This window comes from Serinus canaria, chromosome 4, assembly GCF_022539315.1.
Source record: "Serinus canaria isolate serCan28SL12 chromosome 4, serCan2020, whole genome shotgun sequence".
Lineage (NCBI taxonomy): Eukaryota > Metazoa > Chordata > Aves > Passeriformes > Fringillidae > Serinus > Serinus canaria.
This window is the reverse complement of record NC_066317.1, coordinates 67,930,593-67,949,329: the sequence shown is the minus strand read 5'-3', so window position 1 is coordinate 67,949,329 and position 18,737 is coordinate 67,930,593.

Sequence of the window (18,737 nt, the reverse complement as noted above, 5' to 3'; positions counted from 1 at the left end):
AAAATGGTTTGAAATTCTGTTGTGTTGAAGGGCTCTTTTTTTCTAAAGCAATTGGAGCTTGTACTCTTAAATAAGAAGCCAAACCCACATCAAGAAACAAGTTCAAATGTTCATTTTTAGGAGAATGTTTTGTAGAACTGGTCTAAACCAATTTTTCTAATGAGAATTTCTGTTGGGAAAAAAAAAAGTTGCTTGAGTTTTATGTGTACTATCTGGCTGTTTGTTAGGGGAATAAAAAGGAGCCTCTGAAGTAAAATTTATTTCCTCAGAAGAACAAGGCATTTCAGGTGGGTTAAACAGCTCCTTTTGTCTCTCAAGATTGTATTCAACTGCTGATCTTGATTATGGTAACCAGTTTCAAAATATGGTACATGTCAGTGAGGATCTTAAAGGAGGTTTGGTGGTGATTTCTTCTCATGAGAATAAAAAAAATAATTTTTTAAAAACCCCAACAGTAAAACAAGCTTCAAACCTTAACAGGCAATTGATATTCTTTAAGACTACTCTTGATTTTATGTAAAAGCAGGATTTTCAGAAGGTAAACTCACTATCTCTGAAGATTAAATTCATGAACCTGACTACTTTTAATGCATTAAGTTAAGCAGGTGATAACATCTCACAGATAAAGTCCTGTATTGATAAAGTGCATCTGCCTTATTGGACAGGGGCATTTTAACAAAGCCAGACCTGCTGAATCACAGCAGGGATTTGGATGTTCTCTTATTTGCCTCCACACTTAATCCAAGCCTTCAGAAATTGTTGTTATGGATCCTACCTATTGAAAAATATTTTTAAAAGAATGTCTGAGGAACGTTTAGAAAGATAAACACTTTCTGAAGGTATTACCAGCCCAAAGCTTGGCCCCTACTGCAGGAAGTTTCTAGAACAGATAAATCTGATATTCCCTCTATGTATGGCTGAGAATTGATGTAATTGCCAGCTTATTTCTTCAGGCTTTTCTTCAGTTACTATGAGAACAGCAGTTCCTTCCTAGGTGGAAGCAGAGATTATTTCAAAAACTTCGTTATGTTACACAATTTGGTGTTCTAAGAAAAAGCAATAACCTGGGATGGGACTCAAAGAACAACTCATAACTTGGTCTCAGTAAACCTTTTGAACCAATAAAGGAACTCCCAAGGTAACTGTGCTCTGAAACAAGAGTCTCTTGTTAACACAGTGTGAAAAACAGGCAAACTGCCACAAACAATTAATTCCCTGCACTTCTGAGCTTCTCTTTTTATAGGGACTTTCTTTTTCCTAATACACCTTCCCAAAGGTAGTCAGGTGTGTTGGACAAAGCTCAATGGATTCAAAATTAAAAAAAACCTCAAGAGATTTATGATTAGTTCTGTTTCTTGCTATTTTACCTGGTGATTTAAATTGCATTTTGTATCATCTCAGCTAATTTTTAGCAGCTTTTTATTAGAAATAAATAAATTTTAAAGGAAGTTTTATCTGTGCTATCTCCATCTTTCTGGGATTTCGAGGTCTGGCTTAGACACTGCCTAGAGAGAAAACTCCTCCAGCAGCCTCCCGAGGTGGAATCTGTAAGGACTCACTGATTTCATGATTTCATTGCCTGTGAGGAGTCCCAGACCAAGCATCCCAGGACATGGAGCTGCTGGAGTGAGACCAGAGGAGGCCACAGAGCTGCTCCAAGGGCTGGAGTCAGGCTGGGAGAGCTGGGGGTGCTCACCCGGAGAAGAGAAGGCTCCAGGGAGAGCTCAGAGCCCCTGCCAGAGCCTAAAGGGGCTCCAGGAGAGCTGGAGAGGGACTGGGGACAAGGAGAAGCTGTGGCTGCCCCATCCCTGGAAGTGCTCAAGGCCAGATTGGAGAGCTTGGAGCAACCTGGTCCAGTGGAAGGTGTCCCTGCCCATGGGACACCAAGGGGTGGAACTGGATGGTCTTGAAGGTCCCTTCCAACCCAAACCATCCTGTGATCCTGTGATATCAGGATTTCCATCTGTTCAGCATCCTTAAATTTGTTTTTCCTAAGTGAAAACGGCGATTCCTGGATAATCACAAGAATCCTGGAGCTGTGGCATTAACAATGCTCACCCCTGCAAAGCAGCTCAGTGTCACCATAGGACAGGAAACAGCATGACAGGTTTCACTGCTCTTTCCAAGGTAAAAATGGGTTTTTTATTTTCTGACTCCAACATTTATAAATTTACAAAAGTGACAGTGGGTTGCAGGGTGACAGTGCCACCTCTCCAATGACACTGGACAAACCAACAGTCCATCAGATGTCTCCTCCTCCACAAAAGAATGCAAAACAATGAGTTATTGACATAAAGTGTGTGAGAAAGCTTGTTACAAGAATGTAAACATCAGAAGGCTCAGAAAAACTTAAAAAATCATGGGGACAATTTAGTGCCTTGTCACACCTGAAGAATAAACTGCTTCTGGTTTCCAGCAGCAATAATGGGCCATGAACTGTGTGACCCTGGGCTCCATCCTGCTCCCAAAGCCACCATAAAGGGATGTGTTGCTTTCTTTTGTGGCAGGAATGCCCCAGCTGCTCACATTCATTATCCCAACCATGCAGCAGCAAGGATAGCTGCAGATGGAGGGGTGGATGGAGAATCTCCCTGGGAAGATGCAGGATGAGGGTGAAGTGGATCAATAACTGGATGCATCCAGCTACAATTATTGCTGAAAATTGACCCTCCCCATCTCCACAGTCTCTCTTTCAGCTGGGCATTCTTTTGGAGATTTATGTGCTTTCTTCAGCTTTTCAGAACAGACTTCCCCTCCCACAGGCTATAAAACTTAATTAATCAAACACATTTTTCCAGGGCTGGAACTCATAAACCCAAAAATAAAGTGAGAAAAGAATCTATAAACAACTGTGTAGAGTGAGATAGAAAATTCATCAAAGCTGATTCCTTACCTCTGATACTATCCAGTGGCAGATCTTCAGGGAAAGTGGATAACTAAGAAGACATTTATAGTGAAATCTTTTCCCTATTAAATCCTTCAGGCAGACAGTGGCATAAGGACTTGCCACTGCAGTTAATGGTTCCAAACTTATATGTACTCCTTGAAAAAGTCTTGTCAGGTTTTGAGCACAATCATTTAAATCTCCACAGCTTTCTGGGGTGATTTAATTAGGCTCCATATGAAAGACTGTTTCACTTTGTTTGTTTTGAGCTGCTTGCCTGATAATTGAATTGGATGTCCCCTATTCTCTGTATTTCAAGAAAGGAAGAGTAATGATTCCCTGCTCACTTTTTCAATGTCTCTCATTGTTTTCTGGGTGTCTGATCATGTCCATCCTGGTTGTTGCTAAGTTAGAGGAACTATTTTATAGGATTTTTCCTTATTGCAGAAGCTGTTACACACCTCTGGCCATCTTTGCCACCTTTGTGTGGTTTTCTCCCCTCCTTTTGAGGTTCATTGTCCATTCTGAGATGACACAAGTCTCAGGAGACATGAGAGATGAGGCTTCAAACAGGGTTGTGGTGTTGGTTTGGATCTCTATTCCCATCCTAATGATCCCTAAGACCCCTTCTGGCTCCAAGCACTTCCTAATTGCTGGCCCTGCAAGGTCTCCAAGATCCCTGCTCTGAGTGGCAATAATTAATGCAGAGCCTTCCACTGGGAGTGGATATTCCTGGTGGATTCTTTCCACTCTGGTCCCTTTGTGTTCAGCAAAATTCCATCTGCCTTTCCCATTTCCAGCCACCCATATCAAACCTGCAATGAAAAACAAAAAACAAAAAAAAGGAGTCACCTTTGTTTCTCACACTGCTTCTCCCAGTGTCCACTGAGAGAAATAGATGGGTGTTCAGCTGGTCTCAGAGGAATTAAGTTGCCACAGTTTTTACAAAGTTTTCAAAGCAAAAAAACCACTTCTGAAATGGAAATGTTTTCCAACTCTGTTCAGCAGCTGAGCTGCACATTCTGGAGATTAGAAAGGGACTGCTCTACCCACAGAAAGACTTGATGGCAACACCACAAGAAAAGAAAGTGGTACCATAGCATAGTTACTCAGACACATTTTAATTCAAATTGGATGGGATGGTGGGGGAGGAAATGCTGAAAGCCACAGAAATAGAATTTTTCCTGTCTTGCTTCAGTGTAATTTAAAACATCAAACCATTTTTAATGAGTTTTAGTAAACCAAGTCTTGCCTGTGACCTTCTCTGCCAAAATTTAGCCTGGAGAAACTTTTCAAAGCTGATTTATAAATCCTATAAAACATGGGGGTTGATGGTGGAAACAGTGAGCTCTGGACACCAGAACTTTTGCTGCCTTATTTTTAACTTTCAATCTAAAGAGAGGCTCTGTAAGGTGTACTTAACTTGTATCCCACTGCTGAAATTCTGCTGAGAATTTGTCCTTATAAAAACTGTGAGTTTGATCTGCTCCACTTCCTTGGAATCAAGGAGGAAACCACGTTAGCAAAATGAAACATGCAGAGGGAAGCACCAACCACCAAGCTCCTACCTTCAACAGAGGACCCTCATTCACAGCAATCAACAGCAAAAAGGCCACAAAACTGCCTGTGTGGGAGGACAGCTTCCAGTGGTGTGCCAAAAAATGTGGTTTCTTCAGCCAGTTCTCATTCTGGTACAAGGCTGAATGAGTCCTTCACCTCCTTTTTGTCACTTTGGACAGGGCCTGCCCTGTGAGTCCAGTGCAGGATCTCCAGGAGATAAATGTCATGCAGATAATGGGTAATGACTGAGTTCATCAGGTTTTTTTTCCTTGAGAGTCAGTAATTACAGGATTTTGCCATCATCATCATTTGCACTCCTGTGCAGTGCTGCCTTACTGATTTCCATTTCATACACTTTGGACCTTTTGCACCAAAATTTGAAATAAACCAAGGTCCCTTATCTCACAGCCCAGGACAGTGATCATGGCCCCAGGGCCCAGTGGGTGTTTGGACATCACTCTTATACTCAGGGACTGTGTCTGAGACTTTGTCTGACTTTTGGGACTGTCCTGTACAGGGCCAGGACTTGGACTAGATGAGTTTTTCATGTTCCATCCAGCCCTTTTCTCTCCTCAGTCTTTATTTCTTGTAATTGTTTTTCCATCCAAATGTAAAGACATGTATAGAAATTACATAAACTCAGGGAAAAGAAAATATTTTTAACAAACCAAGAAATAAATGAGACACTCACAGAACCCTTAAGGCTGGAAAAGACCTCCAAGAGCATCAACTCCAACCTTTGACAAACACCATAACAACTAAACCACAGCACTGATTGCCACATCCAGCTGTGCAGATAAAATAATTTCATTTGGAATTTACTTTCCTTCTTAATTTTGACTTCAGGCAGTGCCAGTGTCCACATGTGAGTTGGCAATTTGAATGGCTCTAACAGGAATTCCCAATGCAGACAATCACAGTGTGGGGTTTAGGTGTCTGAGGGTGGTGAGATGAGTGATTTGTTGTAGGAGCATTTCTTCCTCTCTAAAGGGATGCTCAAGAACTGACTCAGAGCCCTGTAAACACCTCAGATCACAGGAGCTCCTCTCATTTCCTCCCCCCACAAGAACAGGACCTGATGCTGTGGCTCCATCCTGCACTGACCTTGGTTCAGGCAGATTTCTACATTAACAACTGAAGTCTTTACTAATTAGTTAATAACCACTTGCACTGATCAACTTTCTTTGAGAGAACTTCACACAGAGTTCAAGCAGATGCTGTGAGCACAAACCTCCTGGCAAAGCACAGATTTTAGCCCCTCAAATACAGCTTACAGCCACCACCATTGTGATTAACACTGAGAAAAACAGGAGAAAAGTTCAGCAAGGCTGATGACAAACAGCACTCCAGGGAGCAATAAGAAAAAAAAGTGGTTTTATTCTGCACTGAGCAGGGCTGGCAGATGGAGATGGTGGTGGTGGCTGGGACATTTTATGATCCTATTGTTTTCTTTTGCATTTTATATCTTTTTACTTCATTTCCAAAATAAGTGCATGGGAGCCTGGAGATGTGAATATTCATTCCTGGCTCCATTACTTACTGCCCTAAATTAAATGGTTTCTTAACCTGCCTGCTCCTCAGACATCCCAGGGCTTGCCCTTTTATATCCATACAGCACCTTGGGACTTGGGGAAGAGTTATCACCATCTTCAACACAAAACACACAATCCTGATCCTGGTGGTCACATTGCAAACTGTGGGACCATCCCTGCTCAGAGATCAGGTACAGACTGTGAAAAAAACCTGGGCTGGTTTTATCTGGTTTTCCTGCCCAAACAAGGGGGAAAAAATGACAGAGAGAAGTGGGGAAAAAAAAAGAACCACTTCAAAAGGCAAAACCCATTGCCCAAGAGCATGAGAACTTAAAGTCTGCTGTTCACTATGTCTGTGACTCCCAAAGTAGGGAGAGATCAAAACTGCAGCTCCACCACCTCATCTTTACAACAACACTAATCACATTTGTCATTTCACAAGAATAACTCACTTTGATTTTGCTTTTTCGTTTTGATCTTTAATGGGTAAAGGTTTGAAATAAAAATTTTAGGTGCGAGGGGGAAGAGCTGGTTGTAAAAGGGATGAGGCTGCAAGGTGGAGACTCTGAAAATGGTCACCACCTGCAGGGAAGCTTTAAAATTTGACCCAAGGGTTCATTAATCTACTTAAGGACATATATCAGCTTCTACAGTGGCCTGGCTTGGAAGTTTTTTTGGTTTTTTTGTTTTTTCTTTCAAAGCTTTATTCTTCTTTTAGAGGGAAAAACAAAAAGAGCAATAAAAATAAAGCATAACAGGAAAATATTTCATCTCTCACTTCTATGAGTTTTGTCATTGCAGAAGAAGAAGTCTGGTCTGATATTGCCTGAACCCCTCAGCCAAGAGACAACAAGCCAAGAAGTCAAAGAACCTCAAGGTGATCTCCCATCCTTAACATCTCAATTCAATTTTCTGATGCTGTGCCAGGTTACAGACAGAGGCCTCTGGGTTCAGGTGCCTCTGAAGCTCCCCAGGAGAGCTCAAAGGAGCTCAGATGTCTCCAAAGCAAGACAATCTACTGCCTGAGCCTCACCCTTGGTCCTTGCCACCTCATTGGCAAGGCTTTGCCTAACTGAGTGTTCCTTTTTTTGTCTGTTGTGCAGATTCAAGCCCCTGTGTTTTGGCTGACTGACTGTGAAGAAACAGATGAAGATAAATGGAAATGTGCAAAGGGGTGCTTGGCACTCCAGGCAATATTTTCTTCTTCACATCAAAAATTTAATCATAGAATGACAGAATGGTTTGGGTTGGAAGGGACCTTAAAGAACATCCAGGTCACCCCCTGCCATGGACAGGGACACCTTCCACTGTCCCAGGTTTTTCCAAGCCCTGCTCAACCTGGATTTCACAAATATTACCACAAAAATTACTTCAGCAGGCAGCACCTCCATTTCCAAACCCCTGAACGAGCTTCATTTCCTGACCAGGGGTGGGGGAGAAGAAGGATATGAAAATTACTCCAGAAAAAGCAGCAATTGAATTCCCAAGCTCCACAAATCTTTTCAGCTTCTGGTACACACATTACATCAACCCAGTTTGTTGTCCCCTGAAGGAAGCTATTTTGTCATGACAATATTCATCAGTTTTTCCTATTGTTTTCTTATTTCTCCCTCCCAAAATCCTTCTTTCACTACCTCCTTCATTTCAAAGGCATTAAACAGCATTCAGGCCCCAACAGTCAAATTATGCCATCAGTTTCTACTGTAGTCTCCTAGAAATGAATACATGAGAAAAATTGTGCTTGATTTAAGAGGACTCACTCACTCTGTAATCATTTAGCCCGGGTAGATGTCTAATAAGCCTGCATGGAAGAGACAATGGTCTTTCTCTTTCCTTTTTTTCTGGTTTTGTTTTGGGGTTTTCTTTGTTGGTGCAGTTGTTTCTACATCTGCAATTGCAGTCCAGGGCCAGAAACTTGATGTTCATGAAGAATTAAAATGTGCAGCTTGTTGTGGAAAGAGCTGAATTTTGCAGAGATGTGAAGACTTTTGTTTTCAAGATAAAGGTTTAGGGAAGTGTTTTCTGTTTGGATCCCTGGGACAAAAGATTTACAAAGCCCTTGTAGCTGCCAGAAGTCAAGAGGTGATTTCAACAGGGACCATTAGGCTGGAAAATCCTGACCAGCAGAGATTTCAGTCCTGTCATGGCACCAGGGGAGCAGAAGGGGCTCCCAGCTGGATTTCAGCTGCACTAATCAAGGAAATTAGAAATGCTCTGGGGAAAATCAAAACCAGAACTGGCAGTGCAGGAGGAGTGGGCTTGGCTCAGGGTGCTGTGCCCTTCCTGATGGGGAGGGAAGGCTCTGTGCTCTCCTCACCCACCTCCAAAGGATATTGAGTCACAGCTGGGGTTAAATGAGTCTCCTCTCCTGCATAAATAGAAATTTGGCCTTTGCTTGGATGCCTCCAAAGCCCTGCCATTAGTATTTCTATTCTGCAAATGAAGAAACTGAGGCACAAAGCACTTAAGTGCTTTGAATCAAATCATTCAAATCCCTTTGGAGAGGCAGTCTGATTCTTCTCATCATTTGGGATCTGCTCCAGTTCCACCTTCTTTCCATCAGAAAGAAAATGAAGGTTCTGTTAAATGTTATTAAAAATTTGAAATTTCTAGTGAAAGGGGTCCCTGCCCTAGCAGGGGAGTTGGGACTAGATGGTATTTAAGGTCCCTCCCAGCACAAACTACTCTGTGACTGTGATCATATTTAAAAAAAAAGAATAAAAAAAAAGAATAAACTTTCTTTCTTTGCTTATTTCAAAAAACTAATTGAAAAAAAGCAAATATTCTTGCATTCAAGTGTCCGAAAATTACTGGTAGTAATTAGCAGGAATGGTTTAAATGGGTCTACACTCCATCCCAAGGAGCTCAGCATGGAAATAGCTCCAAAATGACATAAAAAAGTGCAGGTAGTTCAAACTCCTAAGCTTATTGGAGCATCAATGCACTCTACAATGTGGTCACATGTGTCCAAAAGTGTAGGAATAATAACAGTTCTGTCAGCCTGGAGAAATGTGTGACTCAGGCATCAGGCAGAGGTTTGCTGCTGTGATATGATAGAGCTGTCACCTTTTAATGTCTGATGCTAACAAGAAAAAAAATATTCATAGCTCTCTTCTCAGTCAATTTTAATCAGACTGGGGGAGGAGAACATTGTGGAGAGTGAGCCACCATATGCTGGGGTTACATGAACACAGACAAATTACCATTGCTATTTCTGTGTCTAGGTCTGTCTGCTGCCCTTTTTCCTTTATAGGGTTAATTGGAGATTACTAGAGAAAAAAAAAAAAAAGAGCAAGCAGTATCTCTATGACAAGTTCTGGACCAGCTGTCTTAACTGGAAATCTTGGACTTTTATCCAAAACATGCATTATTTTTAGCCAAGAGGTCCCTGCTCATGCAAATGCAGGCAGGTTTGTTTAGCCTCCCACACACAAATAATTTAATGGATTTCAGGGGTCTGCCTTCACTGTGAGCAGTGAACATCTGCTTAATGCTTGAAGGAGCAGCACCCTAATTTTCCAAATAAACCTCTTGAAGCATAAAGTAGTAACTGACAGACAATAACTGTGTAAAATTAATTCCCTCCATATGGGTTTGCAAGGCCAAGAAAGAAAACTAATGGAGAGAGAAATGTTGGTTTCAAAAATCCATGAGAGGCAGTTTCACAAGAGGTTCATAAACTGTCTGGTGAGAAGGGCAAGATGATTTGTCAGGACATTTGTCTCATGCCCATCCCTGGGGTAAAATCCCAGTGTCTGATGTTTGTGGATTCCCCATCCCTGGAAGTGTCCAAGGCCAGGCTGGACAGAGCTCTGCAAAACCTGGGATAGTGGAAGCTGTTGCTGCCTGTGGCTGGGGTTGGATGTGCATTGTCTTTCAGCTCCCATCCAACCCAAACTTTATGTTTCTATGACTCTGTTTCTGTCATTCTGTGTAGGGATGAAGAAGGGAAGGAATGTGGGAAGATTGGTGGAATGGTTCTCCAGTTAAGGAGCTGGGCTGTGGCTCAGTGGCTTGTTCCATTCTTGTCTCTCCAGTGTCAGAAACCCTTTGCAACCTCAGGAGTTTTCTACCACAGCCTCCAGAGCAGCACCCACTGCTGCAGTTTTGAATCCCTCCCAGCAGCACCAGACCCCAGGAATCCAATGGAGAACACTGCTTTTTTCCAATGGAGAACACTGCTTTTATCCAATGGAGAACACTGCTTTTATCCAATGGAAAACACTGCTTTCATCCAATGGAGAACACTGCTTTTATCCAATGGAGAACACTGCTTTTATCCAATGGAGAACACTGCTTTTATCAAACGGAGAACACTGCTTTTTTTCCAATGGAAAACACTGCTTTCATCCAATGGAGAACACTGCTTTTTTTCCAATGAAAAGCACTGGTTTTTTTCCAGTTGAGAACACTGATTTTATCCAATGGAGAACACTGCTTTTTTCCAATGGAAAACACTGCTTTTTTCCAATGGAGAAAACTGCTTTTTTCCAATGGAAAATATTGCTTTTTTTTCCAATGGAGAACACTGCTTTTTTCCAATGGAGAACACTGATTTTTTTCCCAATGGAAAGCACTGGGTTTTTTTCCAATGGAGAACACTGATTTTTTTCCCAATGGAAAGCACTGGGTTTTTTTCCAATGGAGAACACTGTTTTTTCCAGAGGACCTGTGTACCAATATAAAGATTTATACAGCCACCTTCCATTTAATTCCAAACACAGCTTTCTCACACAAGGGCCACATAGATTTAAGCAACACCCCTGGCTCTCCTAATTTCACAGAAAAAAAAAAGTGCAAGGGGTACTTTATCCCTGCTTCCATTGGTTGGTTGATTGATTTAATTTCATTTCATTTTTGGGGAAGGACAGAAGTTGAGGACAAGAGGGACAAGAAGGCTTGAGGAATCCAAGTGAAAATAAGCAGAGCTTTTTTGGAAATGTGATACTTCTTAGTGGGGGCAGAGAGAAGCAGAATGAAACAGCCTAATTGCAACATGTGCCTTTGGAAAATAAATGCAATAACTGCAACCCAGAGCCCAGCCACAACAAAGTCAAGGTCAAGTTGCATGAACAGCTTAAACTGTGGCATTTCCTGAGTTTTACTTATTTGGCTTTACAGCCTAAGCATGTTGTTCTTCTAGTTATTTTCTATTCCATATATGAAACACGTTCAACCTGCCCGTTATTCATGAGTAGCTGGTGTTCAAAAGGAAATTGAATAAAACCATGGGGGCTCTATGGGTTTGTGTGGCAAAAAAAAAAAAAAAAAAAATCACTGGGGGACTTGTTGTAATATTTCCTTGGCCTTTTGTTTTGAGGAGCTGCAGAGTGAAATATTGCCCTCAGGACAGAAGGAAAAAAAAAAAAAAAAAAGTTGTCTCAGTGTTTCATGAAGAAATTTCAGCCCTTAGCTCCAGGCAATCACAGCCTCAGCAACCCCCTGTCCCATGGTGATATTTTTCCATGTTTTCCCTCCATGTCAGAGTTTATAGGCTGGGAAGGAGTGCAGACACTGTGGTGTGTTTTGTGCACACAGTGGTTTGTTCTGGGTGTCTGTGAGGAGCTTGAGGTTTGTTCCCAGCAATTCAGGCCACTTTATTTTATGCTCTCTGGACAAGTACATGCAGAAAGCTTTTTCGTAACAATTTCAGGCAGAGTAGTGAAAGGAGCTTTTCATGTCAAATTATAGTGTGGAAAATAGAAAAAAAATGTTAAAACTATGAACAAACCTCCAGTAAAAACAACAGCAGGTACTTTCCTTTTTATCACATTCTCAGTTCTGCAAATAAGAAAACAAATCTATCCAAAAACCCCAGTGGAGGTCAATGAATTTTAACTGAGTCTCTGTGGAGGAAGCTTTGCCTTTGGAGAACTCTTTCTCTCTGCTGGGGCTGTGGACACCCTGGAGATCAGATAACATTTTTAGAAAGATAGTGTAAAATAATAAGTGGGATCATAGGGTGCTAGGAAAATTCAGGTTAGGAGGACTCTCAGGAGCCTCTGCTCAAAGCAAGATCAACTCTGAGGTCAGACCAAGCCACACAAGGCTTTGTCCAGTCCTGAGAAAGGCTGGAGACTGTGCAGCCCACCTGGAAATCTGTTCTCAGAGCCAGGAATTGGAGCTCTCTTCCTTTCCTTATCTCTCAAGTCTGATTCTTTGTATCATGGGAGAAGTTCCTTTTGAAGAACCTCAGAGATAAGATGTGTGTCATCCAACCTCGTCCTCAAAGCTGCCTTTCCAAGGGGATAGAGCTCTGTGTGGCACATGTCACCAGTTAGGAATCTTGATATCACAAAGGGAAAAGCATTTCCTTCTCTGTCACTGATATGGAAACGAGCTCTTTGTTGTCACAGACACTCAGCTCCTGGAAACTGCTGGCTCAGATGTTAGATTAGCTCATTTAAATAGAAGTGAAATTTTTAATAAGTTGTTCCAGAGAAAGTTCAGTGGAAGAACAAGGGAGGAACTGTAGCTGCAAGGTAAGTAAGAGGATGAGAGGCAGTAAGAGGATGTCAGTGGACTGGGCTGAAGAAGAAAAGTGATTTTCTGAGGATAATTACAAGTACTGGGTACTGACAATGGTCTTGATAATGCTTGCACTAATAAACTTGGCAAAACTGAGAGTACACTAATTAAACTGATGACAAGAGGCATCACTGACACAGAGGCATTCAGTCTGCTGAAATAATTGAATGGGAACTGGAATAACAGAAATGGGATGAGATTTAACACTTCAAAGTGATAAGGTCACACATTTGGAGATTAGGAACTATTAATCTAGTAAAGCTTCAAGTTTTCCAGTGCAAACAGCTGAGAGGAAAACAGGACAGGATGTGCTGGTCAGTCAGGGGATGGCTGTGAGGCACTGACATGGCAAAGCCATCAAAAAGACAAATGTGCTTCTGGAGGCTTCAGGCTGAACGCTTCAAGGAGCCATCAGGAAATGTTAATTGTGCCTTCCAAAGCAGCTGTTTTCTCATCTGGAGCTGTGCACACACTTCTAGCCAGCCTTGTTCAACAGAGATATTAAACAGAAAAATATGAATTCTTCTTTGCTAGAAAGAAATTAAAGTGAGATGTGAGTGAGGAAAGAGAGATTCTACCTTGATTTGTGATATAAGGAAGAGCCAGTGTGAGTCAAACAGGGAACAAAAAGTAATTTTTCCTGATAGGACATCACCTAATGAGCCATTTCATAGGGCAAGGTCAAATGTTTCTCAAGTTCTACCAGGGGAGGTTCAGGCTGGATATTAGAAATAATTTCTTCACTAAAAGAGTGGCCAAGCACTGGCACAGCTGCCCAGGGCAGTGGTGGAGTCACCATCCCTGGGGTGGCTGAAAAGTGAGTGGGTGTGGCACTTCACAGTAGGGTGTAGGAGGAGAGGGGTGGTACCTGGTCAAAGGTTGGAGTCGATGATCTTGAGGGTCTTCTCCAACCTTAAGAATTCTGTGATTTGCCAAAAACTTCTTGGTTATCTATGGGAGACACATCCCACAATGCTGAAAAGCTTCAGATTATCACAGCAACATAAACCTGCTGAGACTTCTCTCTTACTTCCCAGTCAAAACAGTTTGTATTATTTTATAAAAATAAATGATATTATTTTCTCTTAACAAAATTAAATGGCTTGAGAAATCTTGGAAATCAGCTTTTTTTCGGCTTTTCCATAGAGTTTTGTATTTTTTCTATTTTCTCAGTTAAATAACTGAGAATACAAAAAAAAAAAAAAAACCTCAGGACCTTTCTAAAAAACCCTTTCTAAGAGCTGGAGATGTGGAGATGTCACTGTGCTCAAGATGTGGGCTGGACTGGTAGAATGAGGGATAAAAATGTCATAATCATTCTGCCTGGAACTGCATATTTTTAAACCAAGTTTTGCACACAGAAGACCCTAGGTAGATAACAAGGAAGCTGAAGATGAAGGTAGGGACTGAAAGTGAGTAAGTAACCTGATAAATTAAAGAATTTACAGCTATTCAGGGTTTTATTAGGTTTTGTTTAAACAGGGCCAAGAGCAGTGAAAAAATATCTATCAAAGTAAAAATAAAACCAACCAGTTCCATGGATGTGGATGAAAATAATACTTTAATTTACTTGGAGGGGAAGAAGGGAAGATAAATTTCTACTGAATATTGCAGCAATTGTCAATATCAGGTCAAGAATACCTTCTGTGCTGATACACTGGGATTTTTATAACTCAGGTCCTTCCTTGACCCTTTTCCACCACATCAGGTTCCACAGTCTAATTTCTACTTTTTAAAAACAGCTCATTCCAATGGAAGAGAAAATTTAATTTTTCAATTAGCCATTTTTAAAAATCTACTTATCTTGTTTAAATTTTAAGACATACACCAAGAACGTATTAGCAGATGTCCATTAGACTTTTCAAGTGTAAGTTTCTCAAGAAAAAATCTAGAAGAGAGCCTAGGAAAAAGAGCCAAGGCTGAAGAACTGCAATTCCCTCTTCACTGTGGTGCTACACAGGAAAAAAATCACTGAATTCCTAACTCTGAACCCAAATGAAAGCTGTCTTAGCAAGCAGGAATTGAATGGTGCTGTGATGTTAATAGGAAACCTGGAGATAAGGGAAGAGAATATAAAAATACTAATTAAGTTATACTGCAGCTCATATTTAAGATAGAAAATCATCAGAACTCGTTGCTGCATTGCATAGTCCATCCTACACATCTCCTCATTTTCCTCACTGCTAAATTTTAAATGTGTTGCACAAAGAGCTTGTGACATTGCAAGGTGTCTGGAGACCAAAACAATATTCCTTCCTGTCTCTTGAGGAGCAAAGCCTGTGTTCAGTCAACAGAGCAGCGTGCCAGGGAATGCACACACTTCAGAAAAAGGACAGGAACAAAATCCCCAAACTCGCTGCTTCTGCACGTCAAGAAGGATTTCCCTGAAATCACAACTAAGTGGAACTGAATGCTCTCTCCACAGCCATCCAGGCACAGAGAAGAGCAGCAGGGAGAAAATAAAAAGATAGGAACAGGCAGAAAAGCAGACAAATTGAGGATAACAGCACCCGGCGCAGTAATCGTAATGAGAGGGACTGGGTTGCACCTTGAAGGGTCACGGGTTTTGGGGTCCTGTGTGGTCCTGGGGGTGTGGATTTGCACAAAAAGGCAGCAGGGAGGAGCCAGCCCCTCCACAAACCCCATCTCATCCAGGCACTTTCCAAGGGCACTGTCACCAGCGTTATCCCAGATCTCCCAGGGGAATCCCTCCCCCAGCTGCAGAGCACACAGCCCTTCCTGATGGTGCTGTGCCTCCACACACTGCCCTGCCTTCCAAAGGGGGGGGCTGAAACATGCACCTGAGCCCCAAATCCAGATGTTTCTCTACTTAATAAAGCAGGAATTGGGTGAGGATTCATTGATGGAACACTTTGCAGCCAACTGATGTGAATTGCTGATGGAAACGTTAAGGAGAAATGCAGCGTTAATTGAGTTATGCTGAGGTCTGGGATAGATCACTGCATGGAAGAAACACAGACCAAACAGAGATCTGACTTAGCCAAAACAGGTTTTACACAGCATTTTCCACAGTGGATGCTTCTCTGTCCCTGAAATTCAGCAAAAACTCAGCACAAATAACCACAGGTTTCGAGTCACAGGAACAAAGAAATTATATGAGATCATTGGATTTCCTCCTAATTTTGATGAAATTATTTTTGGAAGCAACAGGATTTAATCAAATGTTAATGGTAATCAAAAAAGCCTGAATTCAGTGGGTCATCAGAGCCCTGTGTCACGTCTGTGTCCAGCAGCAAAAGTCACCAATGCCTGCCAAAATCTAAAGCTCAAAGTCACTTCACAGATATTTAGGGCAGGTGTTTAGTGAAAGCAAAGTATCTGTGCCCCTTCTACAGCCAATGGACAGCATTAGCTAATCCCAGAGGTGCATTCATTTTACACTTAAAAGCACACAGTTTCCTAAGATAAGGTGGAAAGTTTTGCAAAGGCAAAGATAGGCAATGATTTCCATCAGGACAATCACTTTCCCATGGACAAGGTACCTGGAAGCAGGTTGTGGCCCAGATCCAGAGCATCAATGACTTTTGTGCCTCTGGGTTTATCTCAAAATGTTTTTTAACTGATATGCTACCCTGTCCTCCTGACAAATGAAAGAACATGGAAAATATTAATTTGTGGAAATTACAGCAGTCTGTGCTCTTTTAATGTCCTGGAATTAGGAGAATTCTGTTAATAAAGAGTCCTTATTTCCATTTGCATTTGGCTTCCCATGAAAGGACCTCTGAATCTTCAGAGGAGCTCAGAATACCCCTAAAAAAATGAACATGCAGAGAATGTGAATCAGGGCAAGAGGGATTTCCATGTCAGTATCTGGGAGGGGGATAAAACACAGGTTCAGATTTCTCAGACTGAAGCATCTCAGGAGCTTTTTGGAAACCCCAGACTAAGGGAAACATCAATGTGTGAACACTGTGGTGATGACAACGTGCCCCAGGACCTGAGCTCCTCTCACTGCTCCCCACCAGAAGTTGCATAACCACATCAGTGCATTAGTGCTCCTGCAGGAGAGCAACCATGCATGGCCTGGAGCTCTGTGGTTCCTGACAGGGCTGGCTCATGTCCAGCCAGCTGAGAGCTTGGACAGGGCAGGCTGGGGCTGGCTCTGTTTAAATCTGCAGGGAAACATCTGCCCCCTCTAAGGAGGGGCAATAGACAGCCCTGGTGTTCGGCCAGGTTGTCAGAACAGCTGTAATTTATCCTCTAAAGAGAGAGAGGAGCAGCTGAGGGAGCTGGGAAAGGGGCTCAGCCTGGAGAAAAGGAGGCTCAGGATGCCTCTTGTGGCTCTCTGCAGCTCCCTGACACGAGATCATAACAAGGAGTCTCTTCTCCCAAGTAACAAGCAACAGGACAAGAGGACACGGCCTCAAGTTGTGCCAGGGGAGGTTTAGGTTGGATATTAGAGAAAATTTCTTCACAGAAAAGGTTGTCCAGCTGTGAGAGTGTTCTCAGGGGTCCCAGGATGAGGGAAGAGATGAGAAAGTTGACTCCATGTTCAGAAGGCTTGATTATGATATATATTATATTAAAACTATACTAAAAGAATAGAAGAAAGGATTTCATCAGAAGGTTGGCTAAGAATAGAAAAGGAATGAATAACAAAGGTTTGTGTCTGACTGAGACAGTCTGGACAGCTGGGCTGGGATTGGCCATTAATGAGAAACAACCACAGAGACCAATCCCAGACCCACCTGGTGCATCCCACAGCAGCAGAGAATCATTGTTTGCAGTTTGTTCCTGAGGCCTCTCAGCTTCTCAGGAGGAAAAATCCTAAGGAAAGGATTTTTCATAAAAATGTTGGTGACAGTCCAGCCCCAGCACAGGCTGCCCAGGAAGTGGTGGAGTTCCTGTCCTTGGAGATATTTAAAAGCCATGTGGATGTGGCACTTGGGGACAGGGGTTAGGGGTGGCTTTGGCTGTGCTGGGGGAAAATTGGACTCTATGTTCTTAAAAGTACTTTCCAGTCTAAGTGAATCTGTGATTCTAAGGGAGTTGGCCAAGTTCCTGCTGTCCAGCAAACAATAAAATTCCCATGTGGGCTTTAAGCACCAGCTCCAGACAGGGAGAGTAGCTCAGAATGCAGCTTGTGCACCCAGGCACAGATTAAGGCAGGTGCTCAGAAATGGAAGTAGTGTCAAAAATCCCAGGTTCTGTTACAGTTAATAATCATCTCAAAGCAAACTGCCAGGAGGAGCTGAGCTGTTCCAGGCTGCACAAATGTCCAGGATGTCACAGGCATGAGGGGAATGGAGGAGCTGCCTGGGACAGTGGCAGAGAGCATCCCCTAAAATGCTTGGATTTTAATTGCAGTTAAGGGGGGAATTTTAAATGCACCATTAATACGTTTAAAATTCAGTTCCATCATCTTTAAAACTGAGTCAGACCCTTGGTAATCCCCACTTTGGCCCTCTATAAAGCAGTTTGTACTGATGCCTTGAGGGGCTGATCCGGAACAAAGGCTGGACAGAGTTAAAGAATAAAGCAGGGATTTATTAAAAGGCCTCAATGGATGCAGCACAAGAGCCCAGCCAGGGCTGCACCCAAGATGGACCCAAAATGGTCCCAAAATGGACAACTGGCCACGAGGTTTCACATTTTTATAAGTTCTGTTCCATTTGCATCTTGTAGTTAATTGTCCAATTACAGCTTGAGGTTATGAAGTCCCATCCTCCCTGTCTGCCCTCTTCCATTCATAGTTGTTTGTGCTTTTGGGGCCTGGAGGTTGTTATTGCTGTCCTTTGTTCTCAAGTTGGAAAAGGATGGTTCTGTCTAACAACCCTGTGAAGAGAATTTGCCAACACTTAATATGAAGCTCAGAGTTCCACAACAAGGCAGCATAGGATCTGAAAAATGTGAAAGCTAAAACATAAGGCATCAGTACCCATGACACTGCATGGATCTTCTGAGGGCTCTTCCCTCCACACACTCCTGGGGGACTCAAGGCACACAGGCATGGGACATCCTTGGGGGCAGAGTTAGAAATCAAACAGGAATTTTAGCCTTGTCTGTTCCACTTGTCTTTACCTTCCTGCCAGTCCAGATACCAAGCCCTGGCTGTCACACCTGCTGCAGCCTGCACTGAAACCTCCCCTGTGGTTGGTGTGCTAATTTTCTGTGAGTGAACCATACCCATTTCTCCAATATTAATTATAATTTAAAAGTATCTTCTGTCTCTTACTGGTTCTACTGGTCTGTTCTTACAAGGCATAGCATTT